At 41.6% G+C, this 22,026-nt stretch overlaps 1 long non-coding RNA gene across 1 annotated transcript in view; it reads right to left on the bottom strand.

The window, feature by feature from the left end:
• The window catches only part of LOC148223016 (uncharacterized), a 117,169-nt gene extending 114,468 nt beyond the window's left edge, over nucleotides 1-2,701 (bottom strand). The window contains exon 1 of the long non-coding RNA XR_015805145.1: nucleotides 2,338-2,701. This is a non-coding gene — a long non-coding RNA (uncharacterized LOC148223016). The remainder of the gene's footprint in view (nucleotides 1-2,337) is intronic.
• Nucleotides 2,702-22,026: the final 19,325 nt, after the last annotated feature.

The raw sequence follows: 22,026 nt of genomic DNA, 5'->3' as shown, positions 1-22,026 counted from the left end.
GGCTCCTGGACCCCTCCAGAAGTCTCAAAAGTCCACAAAATATCATTGCTGTGAAACATCCAGGTGATGTTGAATGCCTCTTCTCCTCAGAGGTAAATTCTCTGAAATTATTGCCTTCCTGGAAAATCCTTGTCTGGGTCATAGTGCCAGATGTGAAGTTTCCACCAAAAGAGGGGAGAAAGAGTGGAAACAAAACTAAAAGTAACTCATAATAGTCTTTGATTCCAAAAAGTCGTCACAGTCTTTATCAATAGCTCCAATATTGTCAAATGTGCCTTTCCAATTTTGTCTTTGAGTATGGATTGCCTATTTTGGCTCATTATTATCTGTTTATTCATGTGTTTTATATATTCATTTGTATTTTGTTTGGATAATACAACAAAACTAAAAAAAAAGAAATAACATTTTTATTTGCTCTGAGACCTGTTTGTGTTCCCAAACTGAGCCTGAGCACAGACATCCTCCATTCCCCTCAGAAGAGAGGGGGACACCAGAACATTTGAGACCCATGGGGAAGAGTCTGCAGGGAAAGGAAGATGTTTCCAAGGCCACATCACAGGGCTGAGCCTCATCATTTTTGTGTTCCATTCTAAGGTAACAGGAAGGCTTTTTGGAGTCTTTCCTTCTAAGTGAGTCATACATTGGCAAGGGTACTAGGGGTTTTTTGTAATCTCTGAACTACAAAGGTTTTAATTCAGGAAAATTTAAGCTTTGGTGTATCTCTTCCCTTGCACAACCATTCAGAACACACAAAAGTTGAGCCTGGATTATTTGGTTGCTTATGCACAGAACGTATTTTTTGTCCTATAGGTATCTATCTGTGTGTATTAACAGTGAGCATCAGACCCCAGGTTAAATGGTTAACAAAAAGCCTCAAAAGGCAGCTGAAAGCTTAGACTAATGAGTTTGGTTTATGCTCCAGGATAGTTCCTAATTTGCCAAAACAGACACCCATTTTGAAATACCCCATGCTGCTACCAGAGGAGATACATACTGACAACAATCATACACATGCAAGAACTTTCTTATGCTCCTTCTTTTCAGACATAAATGTTGTGATTGCAGGTCCTCTCACTTGGTCCCATTAATCCTATTTCAAAGCATGGCAAATCTGTAAGCCACTGATCATCTCGTTTGCTTAGCAAAGACAGAAAACATTTTTCCTGACACACTTTCTCCTTTGGCACCCAAAACTAGTGGGCAGTCTGTCTAATATGGCTTGCTCCTAAACTGATCAACTTTGAAAAAAAACTGTAGGATTCTACTTTTGGTTAGCAGGCCAAAATAATAACATGTTGTTTCTGTCATCTATCCCCACGGTATGATATTTTTCCCCCCAAATAAGCTTTTGTGAACCACTTACTTAAATTTGAGCAAGTCACCTAAGATAGAGCCCAGACTGAAGAAGCCAAAGAGAGAAAAAAATGGTCATTTAAAGGAGGAGGGAAAATAGTTTAAAACCAAAACAACAGCCATACCTCCTCTTTGGAGGAGTTCATGTCCCTTGAATAAACAGTGCTAAAGAATTCCTTCATGCTACTTGCTGGTGCCAAAGTAGGAGACTGCTGCTCACAGAAGTTTTCTGCTGTGAATTCAGGCATGATTCCAGTGTTTGAAAATACATGATATTGATAGCAACCAACTTGCCTATACAATCAATTATGGTTCTCAGCTTGGACAATGAGATTTTGCTTTTTTTGTCCTTTCTGTCCCTTTTCTCAGTGCTGCAGGATGTTCATCTATATGGTGGTTAACTCACTCAGACCCATTGGAGAGTTCCTATCAAGCTCAGTTAACACTGCAATATCAGTTTGACAAGTTACCTGTGCTGTGCTAAAACCAGAGGTTGACTCTACAAATGTCAGTGAGAATCTGTCAGTTCTGCTCCTGACTGAGTATCCACTTGGCCATGAGGTTAGTCCCCTGAATTTCATTTTACTAGTCATGAACAGAGTTGCTTAAAGACAAATTGCTATGCAGACCACTGTCATCTCCTGCTTGAATCACAAGCACACCAGAAGGCACTCAGGGATCTTTTATCTTCAGGCAACCACAATAATTCTCCCTTACAAGTCACACATGAATAAAAACCTCTTGTTTCTGATTAGACCATCTACAACTTTCTGTAAACCTCCATTCCAGATTAGTCACTACATAAATGAGGCATAGCATTGTTATTACTTTCTCACCAAGTATACAAGAATCTTTACATAGTTCTTCAGGGCTCCAGGCAGAAATCTTAGCTACACAATTCACTCAACAATCCTTCCAAAGTCAAATGCTTTTCATGTCTTCAGGAATTTTCTGTTCAAATTTATAATTGTGACATTTTCTTACCTTTATCTGTGCTCCACATGGTCTGTTGCTGTGCTGCTCAGGGCATTCTTTGACCTCTGCATCCCCTGGTGTCAGAAAGACTCTTAATTGGAATTCATTAAAACGGTTCCTGAACACTCCCCAGAAGATAAGCCACGGGCTTCCTTAGCAGAACCAGACTCTGCAGGTCATAAGAACACGAGAAAAAGATAGCAATTGATTAAATTACAAAATAGCAAATTAAAAGCTGATTAAAATTTTTCCCCACCGGTTTGTATTTTGACCAACTGAATTTGTTAACCACAGGAAGTTACCAAGATTCCAGAGAAGACTGGACAGTTTTATAAACAGAAAATAATCCAGAGTTATGAGCACTCAACAAGCATTCTACAGATTATCTGAGCTCACAACAAAGCACAGGAGATTCCTCTGTCTGCCCATTGCACAGTTCTACCTTCCTGAATCTGTTGAAACTACAGCTAGAGGTGGTCAACCAGGCAAAACATGAGCCTGTCTTACAATTCCTATACTTCTAAATCCACAGAAATACCATCAAAAGGAAAGAAACAGCCTGCAACTTTGGCTTGCATTTCTAATTGTGGGGCCTGCTGCAGGAGCTGCATATTGAATAATTTTAAGTAATTCGTTTTGCTTTTTTAGCTACCTATTATTTCCTGGTTAGTTCTAAATGCACCCTCTTGGAGCTTGTTTTGGTTCATTTTGTCTCCACTATTTTATGCATAGTTCAGTTTTGAATCATTGCCTCTTCAGCAACAGGAGTTTGTTCATCTATATTTCACAATGCAGAAAGATTTGTATTTTTTCAGGTTTTACTCTCTCTTCAATTTTAGGGGTAATTTTTTAGTGAAATTGTTTGTGTTCCTGTCTCAAAGATTCAGTGCTAGAGGAGAAAATATGCCCGTTTACTCCTTTAATGTGTCCTATGTCATGTTCACCTCACTGGCTCAGGACAGCTTGATCATAACCATTTTTCTCAGAAGCTTGATTTGCCTTCTGCACGCACCACTGTCAGTCAGCCCTCTGAAGTCAAAAGAGTAACATTCATGTAAACAGTGTGCAAGTGAAACTGGAATCAGGCATTGACTTCTAAGATAGCTGTTTTCAAGTTCATTGCCACAGCTACCCCAGAGGAGACTCCTATTGCACTGTGATCATCTTGTCTGGCCTCTGATATGAGATACCCATAGGGCTGCTCTGAATTAATTCCTGCTCTGGGTCCAATAGCTGGAGTTGAAGTAGGAGAATCTGTTTCTGAGGAACATTTGCTATCAACTGTAAAGGTTCAAGTGCTGGAAAATACAGTGAACCCTAACTGTAATATTTTGACAGCTGATTACCTGCACTGTTGGAAATATGCACATTTTTTCTGGTTGAATTTACCTGGTATCAACTTATAGGTGCTGGAGCTTCTCAGATACCAAACTGTGATCGAACTGTGTTGCAGAGTTCTTTGCTACCAAACTATATGTCCTTCATTTTTGTTCATATTTATAAACTGTAATACTACTAATCTTACTTTTAAGGAAGAAAAAAAATCCCTTTATAAATAAGCTGAATTTAGACTTTATATATATGTATGGAGTCACTCTAAATAAAAGAGACAACTCCAATGTTCTTTCCTGTGAACTTGCTCTTAGCACAGTAACTTTAAATGTCTTTCTAACTGGCACAAAACTTGGGGGCTCTACAAAAAGATTGTCTCAAATCCTTTGTAGTTTTACTATGATAGTTGCTGGCTTCCTACATCTCCTCACCCAAACTGCTTTGTTTTGGCACCCTAGAAGTTCTGATGCTCATGTGTTGTCCGGCAGGATGCAGGCTAGAGGTTTGACCCGATCCAGGGTAAAAACAACAATGTAAAGACAACCATAACCAAGCATTTGGTCTCCTCCAAGCTCAGTTACATAGTTTTTACCAGATGAGAATTATATTTGCATTTGCTTTTAATATGACTGAATAAAATAAGAGAGAGACCATTTATCACACACTGTTGTGTTTTACCACCCCCAGTTTGGGGCTTGCCACTCAAATTCAGTTCTGTCTCCAGGCTGTTTATGATATAGGCACTCATTTTGACAGCTGGACTGAGGAAACCTTGGGTCCCAAGACAAAGATGATGACTGAATGCTGGTAAACTCAGCCACAGAGCTCCAAAACCAAGACAGATCCCTCTAGCCAGCAACTAAATGCCCTGGATGGCCGTTCCAGAAATGCTGAGCTCTGACTTAATGCTGCTTGCAATGAGATGATAAGCAGGAAAGCTGCTGGTAACTCTTCTACTGATCTCAGCACTGAGTATTTTGATACATCCCACTTGCAGTGGAGAGAAGTTTATGGGAGGAGACTGAGGTGAAGATGAAGATAATGAAGCCTGTCCTCTACCTATGCATACAACCAATATTTCAGAGACCTATCTCCCCCTGACTGAGTGTACAGTACATCTCTTTAGGACATCAAAGATTCCTAGAAGATACATAATTAAAAAATCAATTTAATGTTTATGCAACTACTTTTGTTGCACCCAAATTGAATTTCTTCCTGTCTTTGGTTGGTTTTAGCATTATGAACACTGTAGTACATGCCACACTCTTCTGCATTCAGAAGTTGTGAAGTCAAAAGCACTTAAATGATCATCTACATTGCTCTGACTAGAAACTGAATCCATATGCCAGAGTCATGGCATTTTAATGAAAATGTAATGATGATGTAATTTTAATTATAATAGGAAGCCCTGCATTGTCTCAGTCTTGGACAACGTGAAATGATGTAACCTGGGATCATCAGTGGCATATATGGGACCAGGCACCCCTTTCTGACCCATAGAGAGAGAAAACTGGGAAGCCAAATCACAGAATTTGTTCTGCAAAATGTGATTCCTTCTTGGATGTCCCTGACAATGACAGATACCAATGCATCACAAAGTGCTAGACATCACTCAGTACCTGCTGAAACAGTATTTGGGCACCTGTCAGGGTTCTGAGGATTAACCAGATATGTACTAACTTCCCACTCACTTGTTATGAGGGAGAAATAGAAATGTAGGCATTACAGGTGGAGGCTTCTGGCTGAGCCCCAAAGACACCACAGAACAACAATAACAAACAACATTATTGCTGGGGTTTTTTTTCCTTTATTTTTCCTCCCAAGCCATGGTGCTATTTGTGGAAAAGCAGCATCATGACTCCCATTACAAGACACATGGCACTCCCTTCCTCTCCCCTTCTTCTCCCAGTCCTTCTTGTGCATTATCTATTGCACTGAGCTGTAACGAAAAGTGCCAAAAAGGAAAAGAATTTTTCTTCTTTCATTTTATTTTTTAAACAATCTCCTCCTCCACCTCTTCTTTCTTCTACTCCTCCTCTTCTTCATCCTCCCACCCACCCCCATCCTGTCCATCTCCCCTCATCCTACTCACACACCACTCCCCCCCTTTACCGGTATCCAACACTGTCAACCCAAACACATGATAAATTGCCCTGTCAACAGAATTCATTCAGGGACCAATTAATTCCACAGAAATGAACCAGGAGCCATCAGTTGCTGAAAAACTCCAAGTGCAGGGAGCGAGGAAGCTAGCTTTGTGTGTGTGTGTGTGAGAGAGAGAGAGAGAGGCTTGGGAAGTTAGTCTGACAGAAATTGGTCATTTAATGCTTAAGTGCACCGTAGACAGCCCTGTCATAGCAGCCGGCATGGCAAAAACTCCCCCAGTGCTTTATTTATTAATTATGTGGAGCAGCACGGGGGTCACTTCACTGTCTCAATACAGACTCATCAACTTTACTTCTTGTCACTGGAAGAGATCCCACAGCACGTGAGATAGAGGGCCAGGCCTTTTTCTGGCTCTGTCTCCTGCCATCCTGCCACAATACAGGGCAGAAGCAAGTTTGGAAGAGGACCACTTGTGCCCTCAGTGAGAGTGGGCAGCGGCAGTGGGGACACAAGAACAGCCAGAACTGGGAGGCAAACCATTATCCTGCTGCTGCCCAGCTCTAGAGCAGGGATGGTGGGAGCCTGGAGATTTCATTTGCAAAGCTTCCTCATTATCCTCCTTCAAACTCTCCTTAGCCATGATGCCTGCAAGAATCTGACAGCAGTTAGGCTGCTGATGTATTATGAGTACTGTCTATCCTGCTGATCAATAGCATCTCATTGCTCCTTACTGTATTCCCTCAGCTGTCCATGCTAGCCCTTGCTTTTTGGCTCATATTTGTAGCTCTCTGAGGGCAAGACCATCCTTCTCTCACACACAAGTACAGCACCAAGCAATGCCTGATCTCTGAGAAGTGCTCCTCAAATGGTAATAACAGAAATAATAATAACAACAATTCTATACTTTCACAGAATTACAGAAAATAAGGTTGAAGTTGACCTTAGGAGATTGATAAGACCATGCCTTTGCCAAGGCAGGATCAACCACTGTTAAAGTACTAAACCATTTTGTCTGACCTGTTTTTGAGAAGAACAAAGGCTATACAACCTCCCAATACAGTCCACCTCAGTGCTCTACCACCCCATTTTGCTCTTCACCCTGCTGTGGCTTTAGGATTTGAAAATATCAATTCCCTCACACAAAAAAACACCAAACCAGGCCCTGAAATGTATCTCCACCTTTAAGAGACTGAAATATGTCTCTACCACATGGTATTGATTTACAGATGATGCATGGGCTGCTCTTTAACATTTGTTTGCCTGCTTATAAAACAATGGGATGCAATCTGGTTTAATCTAACAGAACATGCATTTTCCAATCGGGCCAGTAGAACCAAATTTTAATCCTTCATTAGACAGCTTAAAAACATGATGAAATCCTGGGAGTGGTGATACTGCATTAGCATTGCAGATTTTGGACCCCTCAGTAGCAGTTCTGCTCTTTCAAGCACCTCACTGAAGAAGAAACTTTTCCTTCACACTTGATGTCCAGTGAAGAACTGCACTGTTGGACTCTTCCAGCTGACCCTGAGATTATCTCAGCTGCTAAGAGCAAGGTGCTGATAATGCCAAGGTTGTGGCTTCAATCTCTATATGGGCCAGTCAATCAAGAGTTGGACTTGATGATCATTGTGGGTCCCTTCCAAGTCAGACTATTCTGCAATATTATTTCATCTGATGCCTGAAGAAACAGAGCTATACTTCAAAGTTTTGGCTTCCTGGTCTGGATTTTCCTAACCTTTGGGAATATTCAAGAACAAGGCTTAAGTGCATTTCTTCTGCAGATGTCTCTCCAAATAAAGACCTGTCTTTCCATTCTTATCAGTGCAATAGGGACACCACAGCAAAAGTCTGTGTTGGGGAACTGCTACAGTTGCATCTTGGCAAAAGCTGCTGCCTTTACCTCTCCCAACCCCATCATGTTCAGTTTAAAGAGACCAGAAATCCTTGCCCTGCCTATCCCAGTACACAGAGGGGAGAGCACACCTAGCAGGTCAGATACACAGAGACTCTTCAGCAAATCAGGTGGCATATTGGATTTAATTAAATACCACATACAACAAAAACATACTCTCCTGATTTGGAGCTACAGCCAGATCTTCTAAGGCTAGGAGAACACCTTGGAGGGTTATACTAGGCTGTTCCTTGTACCCATCCCTATCCCAAAGACAATCCTCCAAGATTACAATTCCACAACCACCTTACAGCATCACAGGCAAGTTGACAAATTGGAATAACTGTGTCAATTTCCTTAAGAGAGAGTTGTTCTGTACAAGCCAGGGAGAGAGCTCTACCCTGTCCTTGAGTCAACAGTATCTCTAAAGAGCATATCTTGAACAACAAAAGAAAAGACACAAACATCTGATTTAATGGCAATGTGTATCTACATATTTATCTTTATTTACAGCTCCACTCTCTCAGTAATTACTCAATAATAGGTAAATGTTAGCGTTTGGTGAAAGGTACAGTCTGACCACGAAACTCCTTTGATAAAGGACTATTGAAGTCACACGGGATCCTTACAAATGCCTTCCACGACCAATCATGGTAGTGTTTCACAACCAGGCTTTAAGAGTGCTTTTTAGCACCTGTTTGTTACTAATAACCAACATTTTATAGAGGAATTTAGATGAAAAAGTGTTTTCTGTTCCTTAATTCCACATAAGAAAAGGAAGATAATATTTTATTTCATCTAATGAGTAATTTATATGGGCAGAGATGATTTTAGCTGATCTGCAGGATGTACAGTCTGCAGCAATCTGTACCACTGAGTCTTAGGTAGCTGCCTGTGGGGCAAGTATTAGCATGCATGCAGAAACAGTAACCACTCCATTCACTTTTTATAATCATTACAGTAGAGTATTAGTTAAAAAAGCCCAGTCATTTTCCAATGGGAAAAACCCAAACTCAATTACTTCAGGGATCGCTGCTAGTTCTGTTCATTTCCCCCCTGTGCTTCATCTGAAATGTGATAGGGAAAACAACAAATTTAAAAAGTGAAACTTCAGTATATAACTGTCATTTGTGGGCCTTCAAAAAATCCTATTTCAGATATTCAGAAAAGGGATCATATTACAAACTAATTCTCTCAAGTTGCAGATAATATTCAGAAAGGAGCAACTAACATAATTTTCAGTAGATTGCAGCTCCTTTGTAGTAGGAATCATGAATTCCTTGAAACCACAAGTATTGCTGACATCACTCAGATATTGTAGTGATACTATAAATGACAAAAACAACAGAAAAAGAAATATTTAAAAAATAATCCTACTTGGTACCAGAAATAAATTACCCTTTCACAGAACAGGTATGACAGAAGAAATCATATAGGATTTAGTCTTGATAGGAGGACCTGATAACAGTCAGGTCAGAAAACTTACTTTTGTCTTGGATAGACTTTCTTATGGAGATTCTGATTGCCTTCATCATCTAGAAAGAGAGGCAACAAAGACTTCATCCCATGTATGAAAAGATATTTTGGACTTCCTTTTGCTTACTCCAAGAGACATCCTCATTATAGGACCACCCTGTATTTCGCAGTTTTAAGTTTGCTTGATACTTTAGCCTCAAGCAACTCTCTCTGCTGGTCAAAAAATTCAGTTAGTGTGTCCCTGCACTGCAGCTTTGCTGTGGACATAGTTCTGCACAGTCACTTACTCTCTGAAACGTGCATTTGTTTAAGGTATCTTCTGGTAGTATGTGGCATCTTACCTGCCTAAGATAAAACACAACAGGTCATTAGTTCCTAGTGTGAAAATATCAAACCACTTCACTGTCTATTGGGGAATTACACTGTGATGCAGCTGATAATGATTTATGAGGAGGAGTTTAGGGGTTTCAGAGGGTACAGACCATCATCACCCACACTTATGCACATCAAGGACACAGACTTTGCAGTGTAACTAATACTGACAATCAGGGAAAGGAATCCTGTGATTCTAGGATATCAATATGGACTATCATGAGCACTACTATTGCTGATACCTTTTCTTGTAAGAACAGCCTGACTGTAGGCTGTTAACTTGGTTAACAGCAGAGGATGAAAAGTGGTATTTGGCTGATGACCTTTCTGATAATGGGGCTTGCTATCTGCAAGTGTTCAGCGAGTCAAAAAACAGTCTGAAAACTCCAAAAGCAAAAAACAACAGGGATGACTGAGTGTTTCCATCTTTTAACCCTTTCACCTTTAAGTTGCATGGCTAGTAAAGCTACATTCTAAAGCGAAAGTTACTTTTTAGGGTAATAATATTTCCCCCACTGATGACATTTAGAAGAAAAAATACAAATAAAATATTACAAAGACATCACAGCCAAAGTCATCGCAGCCTTGGATAGGCAGAGGGCTTAACACAGAGAAAACAATATGAAGACTGTACATAGTCCCTCCACACAAGATAGCTGCATCTGCCCCTGATGCCAAACCAGCTCTTCAATACAAGGAGTTCCAGACTCACTCCCCAGAAGTTGTTGTCGTTGGTAGCTTAAAGGATAGAAGAGAGCTCTGACCCCATCTCATCCTTCTCAGGCCATTTTTTCTATTTTAAGCTGCTGTGTGCTGCTGCTCTCTGAGTGTGGGGGTCAGTGCTGGGGGCCAATTACTTCAACAGAGTGCTTGCAGCATCAAGGCACAAAAGATCACATGCTGCCCTTGCCCTCTTGGAAATCTCAAGGTTTTGTTATCTTGTATTTTTTTAGGCTGAACTGAATGTTCTTCTCACAGATAACAGCTGGAAGAACCCAACACCATCCAGGTGCATTTGCCTGTAGTGGTTTAAGCACAAGTATCTATCTTCACATGCCCAACACACTGCAGAAGGCAGGATCAGGACTGCAAGACTGGGCTAAATTAAGTGCAAAGGACCTACTGAAGTCTGCAAGGACTGAGCTCCCACACATTCGGGACATATATGTAAGAACCTTGTGTAACAGGAGGAGAAAATTCTGCCATAAAGCTGGGAGGAATTACTGTCATTGTGTGAGCAGAGGAACCTTGGTTTGGCCCTGGAGCTTACAATGAGTGCTTGTTTTCCAGCAGGTAAAGCCAAGCTGCATTCACTTTCTGCATGATGAGAATTTTCAAAGAGCACTGAATAATTCAGGGAGGCTTTGATCTGAGTGCAGATGGACACAGGCATAAACTGTTTCCAGAGCCAGCTGGGAAGCAGTATTCCTGGCACTTCTCACCTCCTGCCACTTCTCCTTGACATCCGATCCTAGGCCAGCAGCTCTCCCAGCTCCCATTGTACTGGCAGCTCAGTGACTTGTTTGGTGTCAGTGGAGATCCCCCAGCCTCTCTCTGTGCTGCTCATTTACCACTTGAGAAGCATGGTGGGCCATGAGACTGCACACTGCTCCTCAGGTCTCCTTTCAAGGATGGATGAGATTGTCCTTGGGGAGAAAAGGTCAGTATGCCCACCTCACTGCTTGGCTGAAATTGCCCCTGATCCAGAGGCAAAGGTCTCTGCAAGGGATGCTTGGGGTGCATTTTTGGGACAGTCTAAGTAGGGGTAGACCTTTTTCTGTGCAGACTGTGAGTGAAGGTGATGAAAAGAGTTTTCATCAAGTCTCTGTGGTCTCCCTGTTACTCCTTTCCTTTTCCAGTTAGTTCTGCATCTTGATCAGGTTTATTCAGCCTGTAAGGGTTCACTCTGACTCGAAAAAGATCATCTGTGATATACATCAGTCCAACCAGGAAAATAATCTAGTCTTTTACTGGTAAAAATCATATGCCTTGCATAGTGTATTTACCGTTTGTGTTATAATAGTGCCTTGATTTTGTTCAAGTGTAAGGAAAACATACACTGAAAGTTATTCTTGTTGACTTTAACAGAACAATCCTGGATTTACTCCTGTAAGTCCATGAGGAGAGTGAGAATCAGAGTGTGAGCTGATGCATTCAGCAAGATAGAATTTTTTACTTGGTTTTGTTTGGGTGCTTTTACAGCCACTTCCCTATGATCACTCTTTAAACACTCTTTTTGTCTCTTCTCTCTCTCTCTCCGACTAAACTACTAAATTTTATGTGAGCCATGTAAGTTTTTCTGATTTCACTGTATCTCCTATACTGCTTCGTGGGGCTGGACCTCCACTGTGCTAATGAGTCAATCTGCAAGTCTACCTTTCACTGAACTGTTTGTTCTGGCACAAAAGGATGGGGATGAACAGAAAAAAGGAAAAGTTAATATAACTAGAGGATCCCTATACAATCCTTGTTTCATATGAAAGCATTGTTCTGTCATATAAACCAGACACAATATAATTCTTTCCACTCAGAGGAACTGCCTTTCTAGCAGCTTTCTATGAACACGTTTGATGGATCCCACCACCATGGTTTCTCAGTTCTGCACACACTGCTCACTTCCACTCCAGACTAACAGAGGAATTCCTAGGAACTCAGAACCTTGTCCGTTTTACAGCTGGGGACCTGAGGCATAGGAATTAATTACTGTGTGCATGGTCACATTGCAACTCATAGCTCAGCAGAGAATCGAAGTAATGTCATTTAGATGCCACTTAATGTCACTTATTATTTGATTCGCTAGACTGTTCTTCCCACAGCTGATCACTTTTGTATGTAAATCAGCCACTTGTGCTGGAGGAGAGGCACTGTAAACTTAGATATTGAGAGAGGCAAAGAAGCTGATGAAAAAAATGTAAACAGAGAACTATCTGGCTGGGTTTACAAAGGAGAAGATTATGCTGTGATTAGCAGTAGAACGTGCAGAAGTATGGAAACTTTCTTTTGTAATGCTGATGGATGGCTCTGCTCCCCAGAATTTTCTATCACTTTTCAGCCAAGCAGTGACATGTATCTGTGAGTCCAGAAATGTAGTCTGTGTCCCAAGATGAACTGAATGTCCTTCAGAAGGAGGACTATATTTTTTTGTGCATTACTGCTTATGCACTGTGCTCTTCTCCTTGCTTTTTCAGGAATACCAGAAGTGATAACTTGGTGGACAGGCTGGATACACCCAGTCCTGCAGTTCCCAAGCCTATTTTCTGCTTGTGGATTTAACTGACATGGAATTACAAGTTTCACAGCACAAGGGCAAGAATTAGAATCTGTGCCCTGAGAAGAGAGAAAAGGTTTTGAGTAGGACTTAAGGGATGAAATGAAAGAAAATAAACAATCCTGGAGTGCAAAGATGCAGGCAGGCAATATTACCTGGATGTGTTGTCTCAATCAAGCCCATAAGTCTATTCAAAGGAATACTTTGTACATGGCACAGTGTTTGCAAACTCAGGCCATGATTAAGCAGCAATGACATGTAGCAGCCTATGAAGGAAAGCAGCGGGTGCTAAAATGCTTAGCTGTTTTTCTTTTGAGAAATCAAGTGTGCTTCAAAGATAACAGGCCATGAAGATTAAGCTGCTACCGCACCAAAGGAGGAAAGCAGATGGAGCCACCAGCACTGCCACAGATGAGTACACAGAGATGTTTAAAGGCTGGAGATTTTATCAGCCCCTGCTCAAGGAGGACTGTAGGTTTCAGCTGTGGAAGCTGAAGAGAAGCAAAGAGGAAAAGAAGGGGAGGAACATGAAGTAGAAGGATTTCATTAATTAAGAGAGATTAATTAGCACTATAAAAGCAGGCACCATGGATTACAGCAACTATCAGCAAAGAGCAGTGACAGCTGCAGCAGAGCTGGCCAGCCACTCCCATCCCCAGCCACTGGCCATGCCACACCTCAAACCCTAGGGCAGCAAAGCCAGGCAGCTCCGGTGTCAGAGTGCTCCCAAAGTGAGGGGTAACTTGGAGGATGGATCTCAACCGGACAATGGAATGAGCTGGTGCTGGTTTTTTGTACATTCCATGTCACCTTGAGCAAATCACTGATCTTGCTATGCTCCAGTTCCTGAAATAGGGAGATAATTCTTCTGAACTGCCAATTTAAATTGTAAGACCTTTGGGGCAGAGAGTAGAGCACACCTTCTATTATATTTATAAAGGATCAGTAAGCATTAAAGAAGTGCTGCAGTAAAGAGCTAGTTAGCTGGTAACCAGAGTCCAGATGCACAAAGCTAAAGTTAGAAAAAAATGTTCATGCACTCCCCCTCCACCCCTCAATATACCTTTCATATCAATAAAGTATTTCATAATTTAGCTATGCCAAAGATATTTTTAACTAAACACCTGGAAACAAATATTTCCAGCTTACTTTCTGATAAATGTTTGTACTTCTATTAAAAATATTTTCACTTTAACATTTTCTTCTATTCGTAAAACATCAGAATACAGAAAGGCTCTAAAATCAATATAATCCTAGTTTTGCAAAAGTGAAACATTTACATTAATATTAAATTGCTTCGTTCTTTTTTGGCCAAACTTCTCAAACTAATATGGATCACAGAATACTTTTCATTCCCAAGAAGCTCTATTTACAAATATCATCATGACTACCTCCAGCTTGTTCCACTGCAGCACCACAAGTAACACATACTGTTCACAGATGAAGCATTTTAGTATTTACTATTCAGCATCTCTAAGTCCTGTAAAGAGATATTTATTTAGAATCCAAATAAAGTATGTTAGTTCAATTCTGTGCATGCACAGCACTGGAGGGTTTGATCTCCACTAAAGGTCCCATTTGTTCCTTAAAACCACAGCAACTTTAGAAATCATGCAGAGTGAGGGGAGCTCCGGAGAGGCTCCTTCTCTCAGCTTTCTAACTCTCAAAGGCACAGAAGAGTCCTTACAGATATTGATTAGCTTCCCATTTGCCTCAGTTTCGCCACATACAAACTCAAGATATTACTTAATACAGCTTCACAATATGTTGTAGGGCAAATATATTTGTCTCTGCCTGTGGAGCAGGCAGAGGCTTGGGAGGACAAAGCAACAGAAACAATTGGTATCTCCTAGTACAAACATGGAGTTCCTCTTCAAAAACCTAAACATCCTGGGCAGACTTTAAGAATCTTTAAAGACAGAAAACTAAAAACTCCAGTAATAAGCTGGGTTTTTCCTGTGCTCTCAGATGTCATTTCAAGTCACTCACATCTGGACTCCAGCTTGGGGGAAAAAAGAATGTGAAAGCTGCAGATATATTGCTGTTCACCCCACCATTTGGATTGCAACTTATGAGGGACCCATTCTTGGCTCCAAGCACAGGGACAAGAACTACAATATGAAGCTGTAGATTTACTATGCGACACTGGGTGAATCACCTCTTTTTCCCTTGTCTCAGTTTCCCCATTAGAAAGAAGAAGGAGGTAAAAGACATAATTCACCCTCATCCCAAGCACACAGTGTCTGCAAAAAAGATGCATCATGAGCTAATTCTGATCTGAACTCTCTGCTATCCAAGAGAGCTCCCTGCTCCTTTAGGATGCTGAAGCCAGCAGTCCTGTAAAGCTCTGTACCTGCCTGCTGTGCACACAGCAGCCATCTCAGCACAGTGTCACACTCTGGGCTGCTCCAGTCTATTTTATCACAATTTACTTGGTAACAGGTTACAAATGTGGCATCTGATGAAAATAATGAGCCTTGATGTCACTTAGTGCACAAGGCTCCCTGCGTGTGTGCAGGGAATAGCAAACACCAGCCAGCCTGGCCTCCTCACAGGTGCCAGCACAATTGGTCCCATGGCAGCTTCCTCTTTCTGTGCTCTGCCTCAGCAAACCTCACCCACCAGACACATTCAGGCACCATTAAAAACTCACTGCAGCATCAAGGTCAAGCCCAAGGCAACCCAGAGCAAGACTGCTCTCTCCTGTGACAGGTCAATGGAAAATCACCCAGTGGCCAGCTCTCAAGGACGTTAGTTATGGCCTCAGGTGCATCTGTGTCCCACTTCCAGAGGCACAGGTCAGGAGCAGGAACCAGCCCACTGCAAGGAAATGATCCCTCTTTTCACCTTAGCATTCTTAGTATGATGGAAAAATTTTCAGTGAAGAAAAATCCCACTAAAAACCCAGAGGAAAGTTATCCAGCTCTTAAGTGACTAAGTACCCCTGGTTTTAGGGTCTGGTCAAACCAAGTGGATCCTACCCAAGTCCCTTTGCTCTTCTGAGTCTTGTGTTTTCTGTTTCTGAATGGAGACAAAAGTGCTCCTTATACTCCATAGGATGGCCTTGAGGGTAAATCTGATAAAGAACAATCTGGGGCTATGGACAAAGGTAAAAGTCCTTGCAGGTGGTGGGAAGGGTACAAGCAGATGTGATACAGAGCAGAGAGAGACACATCAGAGAAGATCAGATAATCATAGAAAAGATCATGAAACAAATGCTAAAACAGATATAGGAATGGAAAGTAAAAAACAAAACAAGGTAGAGGCTGTGGAACAGAGCCATGATACAGCTCTTCATTCATACTCTGACATTTTGCCTTTTTCTTTTCTTTTTAATTGAGATAGGGATTTCCTAGAGATTTTTCAAAGTTTCTACTTAAAAATAAAACCAACAAAAACAAACCCCCCAAAAAACCCCAAACCAAAAAATGAAACCAAACAAAAACCAACACCTCCGCCCCACTCCCCCAAAAACAAACAAACAAAAAAACAAACAACAAAAAAACCACCCCCAAACAGCACATGCCTTTAGATGGAGAAGCAGCACTCTGTATTTTTGGATGCTGTGGCTAGGTATCCAGACTGATATTTGTCTGGAACAGGCCAGGTTTAAATGCTTGAAAATCCCTTAGAGGAGTCACCTGATCAGAGGAAAGGAGTCTTGTAGCCCCTAACATTTACTATAACCACTACTTGAGTTTCATTTCACTGTATAAAGATATACCATGACTACATACAGACGTACAATTTTTTTTAAATAGGAGACAGTATAGAAAAACACGATTTTACTCTTTTTCTGTATTCAAATACCAATATAAGAGTTGCCCAAGATGCAGAAGAATCTTGCAATACCCAGTGCTGGGCTAACAGACAAGAGGTGAGGGTTGCAGTTCTCATTTTGCTCCCCTCTGTGGTTCAAAACCCAAATACTTGATTTCCTATGTGTGTGGATACAGTCTTCCCAAATTCCAGATCAGTTGGATTACAAAGCCAAATTATTATCTGCCTGCCTTTTTTTTTTTTTTTTTTTTAAACAAGAGACAAATCCTATCATGACAGGGGCTCTGATCTCACGAGAGCCTTTCATTGCTATTGTAATATAAACACTAACCCCACTCCTCTCATTAAAATTTCATCTTCTTCCCCAGAGCTTCAACACTGCTCATAGTCAGGTCACTGAACATAGCCCATGTGTAAAGGGAAATGGCAGCAGGACAAGAGAGGGTGGATGAGGACATGCTGAATACTTATGTTTGTTGAGCTGGTCACAGTGACACCTAGCTTTTTTTTCCTGAGTTGACAGCATAATGCATTCAAAAAACGTAAATCATGGCTTTGCATGTGCATAATTTTGCATTGAGTCTAACATAGGAGTATTTGAACAGAGAAAAACCAGTGTATGAAAGGGCTGCTTTTTCAGTCTACCAGAAAAAAAGCTTAACAAAAACCAGTGGTTTAGAAGATAGAACAAATTCAGATGAAAAATACATTCCTCTGTTTTAATTTACTATGATTAGCTATTGAAACAAAGTGTCAACTGAAATAGTTCTTATTCTCTTAATGTAAACTGTACAATATATGTCTTGCTCAGGAGGTCAAAGTAGAGTATTTCAGGATTCCTTCTGTGTGCAAATCTATTTTTTCTGTTACCGACTTGTCCACTGCTGGCAATCTCTCACATGATGCTTATCGTCTTTCCTGATCTTGATCAGCATTCTGAATTTTGTCACACCTACAAGTTCCTCTTACGTATGTTTGTTATTTTTTCAGATCATTAACAAATATATTAATTATGACATTGTTACAGATTGCCTGTTTTGCCCAAATACTTCTGTCAGCAATATGAGAATTCTCACCACACCCCTTGTCAGTCTGCTTCCTAATGGATTCTCAAATTTGGAGAATTTTTTTCTACTATCACTTCAGTATATGTGAGTCTCCAGAATATGTTAGCCAAGGCATTTTCTGTAAATTTCTGTCCAGAGTAATTTGAGTGCCTCATCTGTAAGGAAGGCTGAGAATTCCTATTTTGCAGCTGTAAAAGTATACCACAAGAGACCTACATCCAGATGCACAAAGTCTTTAAATGTCTAATTCTAACTGAACTCTTATCCCTTACAGATAAGATCTCAAATGACCGTGGGGAGAGCACTCTACTTAAAAATCTCATGTCTTCGGCAAAGTGCTTTAGAAGTACAAAAATAGACTCCCAACTCCAGAGAGCCTCCATGCTCACCTGCACACTGCATTGTAGAGACAGGAGACAGACACAGTAAAGCCAATGTGTGAAGTAGTTACCATCCTGCTTCATCAGCTCCAGCCTCCAGTTGTGAAACCCACAGCCATGAGCCACTGGGAACAGCTCTCCAGATCAGCTGGATCAGCTACTGGGGACCTGGAAAGTCCTGGCCAGTGTGCTGGTCTGTATGAGCAGCTGGAGCAGGGCTGCAGCCTCAGCAGCCTGGGAGACTGGCATGCAGAGACAGCCACTGAGCAGGCTGTGTCTGAGCCCGACAATCCACCTTTTATGTGGAAGTCATTGCTGCCAACAGCATAGAGGGCAAAACCAGGCAATCTTTATCATCCCTCCTAGCCCAAACCATTCCATGATACTCCTCAAAACACCTGCATAACCAAGGCCAGCTCAACTCTGCCCAAAGATCTGTCTCTACACACCAGAACCCCTAACCCCTGGGGCCTGCTGACTGCGACAGAGAGAAAAGCTCTCTGCAGCAGTGTCTGCTGGAATGTTTTTTAATTATCTCTGGAAAGTATGGACTGTGTATCATCATTAACTGGACTAAACACTGACGGTCAGTGAGTCAGGTACCAGTAAACGGTGCAATTAACAGCCAGAGGAGAGAAGTGTATTCAATCTGAAAGCTTTCTTTCTCAATCCATCTCCACTCATCACCTAAAGTGCTGAGCAGCCGACTTTTACTTTCAATTACATTAATCAGGTTAATTCCAAGTTAAAGTCAACATTTTAATCAAGAGGCAGGGAAGTAGAGGGCTGAGAGGAAGAAAGGAAGGAAAAGAAGGGCAAGAGGAAGGAGGAGGAAAGGAAAGATGCAGGGAAAGAAAGCAGGACATTAAAGTGACAGGCACCACTGAAAAAATGAAATTAAATAAATAGGGAGTAAGCTTTTATGTTGGACCTCTAAACTAAAGGGGTTTGCATTTACCTCCTGTGTAACTTTGGTATACTGGGCTGTTGCAGGGGGAAACTGGAATATATCAGAGCAGCTTCGGGAATGCTGTATTTTATGGAAAGAATTGTCTAAAGAGTCTGTAATGACCCGAGTCACAGATCCATCACACCATGACTTCTGTTTGCCCAGGCATAACTCTCCGGCATGCCCTGCAAAGCTTAAAAACATTGCATGCCTAGAAAAACTACCAAGTGCTCCATCACACTGAGCAGAAGTTCCAGCTGTACCCACAGCTGAATCAATTGCATTAGCACTACTGGAGGATCCAATGTTGCAGAGATCAGGTACTAACGCCTACAGAAATAGGGCATTAAGTCTCTCAAAGAAGCCTGCTCTGATGAGCCCATTGTATGTCCCTGCCAGAGATTTTTTTAAACTAAGTGAATGTTTAGAGGTGCCCTGCTTCCACAGGATTTCAAAAGGACCTGGGAGCCTAATTTCACTGAGCTGCTTTACTGATCCCATTTGCAGATGATCCAGCCACATAAAGGATGCTGGAAGGTTCATCTGGGCTTCAGGTCCTCACTCTTGCAAGGTGAAACATAATGTATGTGGGGTTAGAAGCAGATATTTAAGAGTTTTGGTTTTGGCCCATCACACCCTTTCTTTCACAGTTGCATTAGTTTACAGAGAAAGTTCAAGCTCCTGTTCTATAGAGCCCTACTGAGCCCTGAGGATCAGTCTCACTGGCTGTGTTTTTATGGCCATCTCCTGGACAGTGAACTGGGCAGTGCTTCGGCTGAATCACTCATTTTGGGCCTGAGTAAAGCCTGCTAATGCTTGGCTCACAGCACTATGCCAGTTTCTTCTCTTGGAATCTTGAACAAAAATCAGAGGGAGATTCAGTACATGGGAACAAAATCTGAAGGAAAACAAACTTTCTGTAGGAAGGAAGTGTATGATGGAACAGATGGATTACCAGGAACATTTATTGACCTCCCAACTCTAGTACAAACTTCACCCATGACCTTGGGTGAATCATTTCTCCCAGACACAATTTAACCATGCAATGGAGACAGCAGTATTCCTGCTGTTACCTTTCCAAAGCACTTTGACAAAACAGCTGTAATTTAGCATAATTATTGTTACTGTATTTTATTATTAATGGGAATTTTTAATTAAAAGCCTCACAGAACCATTAAGTCAGATAGATCATATCGTTGACATTTCTAAAAAAAAAAAATCAAAATAATCATACATTAGGAATTCAGAGCAATAAAATAGTGCAAAGGGATTGAGAAGCACATAAGGGATAGATACACAAAGTGAAGAAAAGCTCACAATATGAAGATGCCTGTATGTGTTACCTACTAAAATTCAAGGTTAGGGGTCTTTGAAACAGCAGCAGGCATTGTGGTTCTGTTCCCGTGCTTGTGAGGTTTGATAGCATAATAAGAACCACATGCCCCAACTGAGCAGAATGGTACCTGCTTTTGGAAGGGAGGAAACAATGGAAATGTTCCCAAAAGCCATTAGGAGCAGAGCTCCAGGACTTTCTCCCCAGCAGGAACTCAGTTCCAGCACTTCTGAATTTACATTTTAGAAAGTTACTCGCTGTTTCACTTGAATAAAGAAACAAATCATGCAAAAATAGAAAGACTGGAGTAAATAAAACAAGAGCAAGCAGTTAATTAGCGGGTCTGATCAAGAATGCCCTGCTGTGCTCATTCTTCTTCCAGCCTTCTCCACTCTGTGCTCAGCACTCTGCTCAGAGCCACACGGCAGCAGTGGAGCCCCTGTGCTGCCTGCTCCCCTCACTCAGCTCACCAGCTCAGCTGGAGCTGAAACACCTCCCTGTGCCACCCTAACCAGCACTCCTGAATGCCAGTGCCCCTAGGAACATCCCATTCCTTTCCCTCCCTCTTCTCATTATCACAGCCAGAAAAGCACAACAGGTTTCAGCAGTGACAGAAAACACCTCTTTCCTTAGGAGTAGGAATAAAGGTAGGAATGTGATTATTTAGCAGATTAATTTGGGATCCCAACAGATTGTGCACTGATAAGGAAAGATGCTGCCAGGTCAATGAAAACAGCAAATACCCTTTGCTTGGAGGCAACCTCCTGAATCTGAGGATCAATGCTCAAGTCAGACAGGGGCACCAGAAGAGTGAATTTTGTCACATGAGTAGCTCTGGGCACACGATTCTGGTCCTGAATCCTGAACCACAGCTCAGTCTCTCCACCACACCTGTGATCTTTCCTAGGCTGCACACCTCTCATGGAGCAACTCTGTAGGGAAGGATTTAAACCCTGATAAATAGATGGCTGGTAGAGCCACACCTGAAGATGCAATAATAGCAAAAAGTGGAGTTATGGCCATAATTTGTTTCACTTGGATTCACTAGGGAAGTACAGAGCTCAGTGAAGCTTTTCTGTTGTGGTTGCAAAACTGGTACATCATCCTGGTGTTTCTACATCATTAAAATCTCTGCATGTACATATGGCTTTACCACATGCCTGCAGATAGCCCAGACTGATTCTATAGACTATTGAAATGCTACTAAGAATAGGGCACTTTCCTAAATAAAAAATAACCCATATCCTGAGTGCTGAGGAACTCCCATGACCACCTCCATCTGGCAGGGCAATCCATCACATTCTAAATTGCAGGTAAGGAAATCAAAACACAGAAGAGGAAAGAGTGATTTTCATTAAAAGTCTCAACTCTTATGATCTCTTCTTTCTATTCAGCAGTCCTATCCCTCAGGATCCTCAAAACAAGGACAGGCTTCTGTGTTCACTAAACTAACTCACTGCCAACTGTGTTGAATTCCACATTCCACACTATGGCCTTCCTGGGGCTCAAATCTTCCATTTTTGTCCCGCACAATACACCTGGTGACTTACACACCTATCTTACTGTGTGCTTTGAAATTGGATCCACATTGCCATGATGCCTGCTGATTCCTCTCATCCTGAGGCTCTGGGAAGTGATCTGGAGTGGAAAGCAGAATTAGTGGTCCTGAACCCATCGGCAGAGCTCCCATTTCCATGTAGTTCAAGGAAAGACTGTAAATCATAGCTCCCAGGGATGGAAA

The sequence above is a fragment of the Sturnus vulgaris genome, chromosome 8 (assembly GCF_052056855.1).
Source record: "Sturnus vulgaris isolate bStuVul1 chromosome 8, bStuVul1.hap1, whole genome shotgun sequence".
NCBI lineage: Eukaryota > Metazoa > Chordata > Aves > Passeriformes > Sturnidae > Sturnus > Sturnus vulgaris.
The sequence above is the reverse complement of the archived record's forward strand: the minus strand, read 5'-3'. Positions and strand labels throughout refer to the sequence as shown.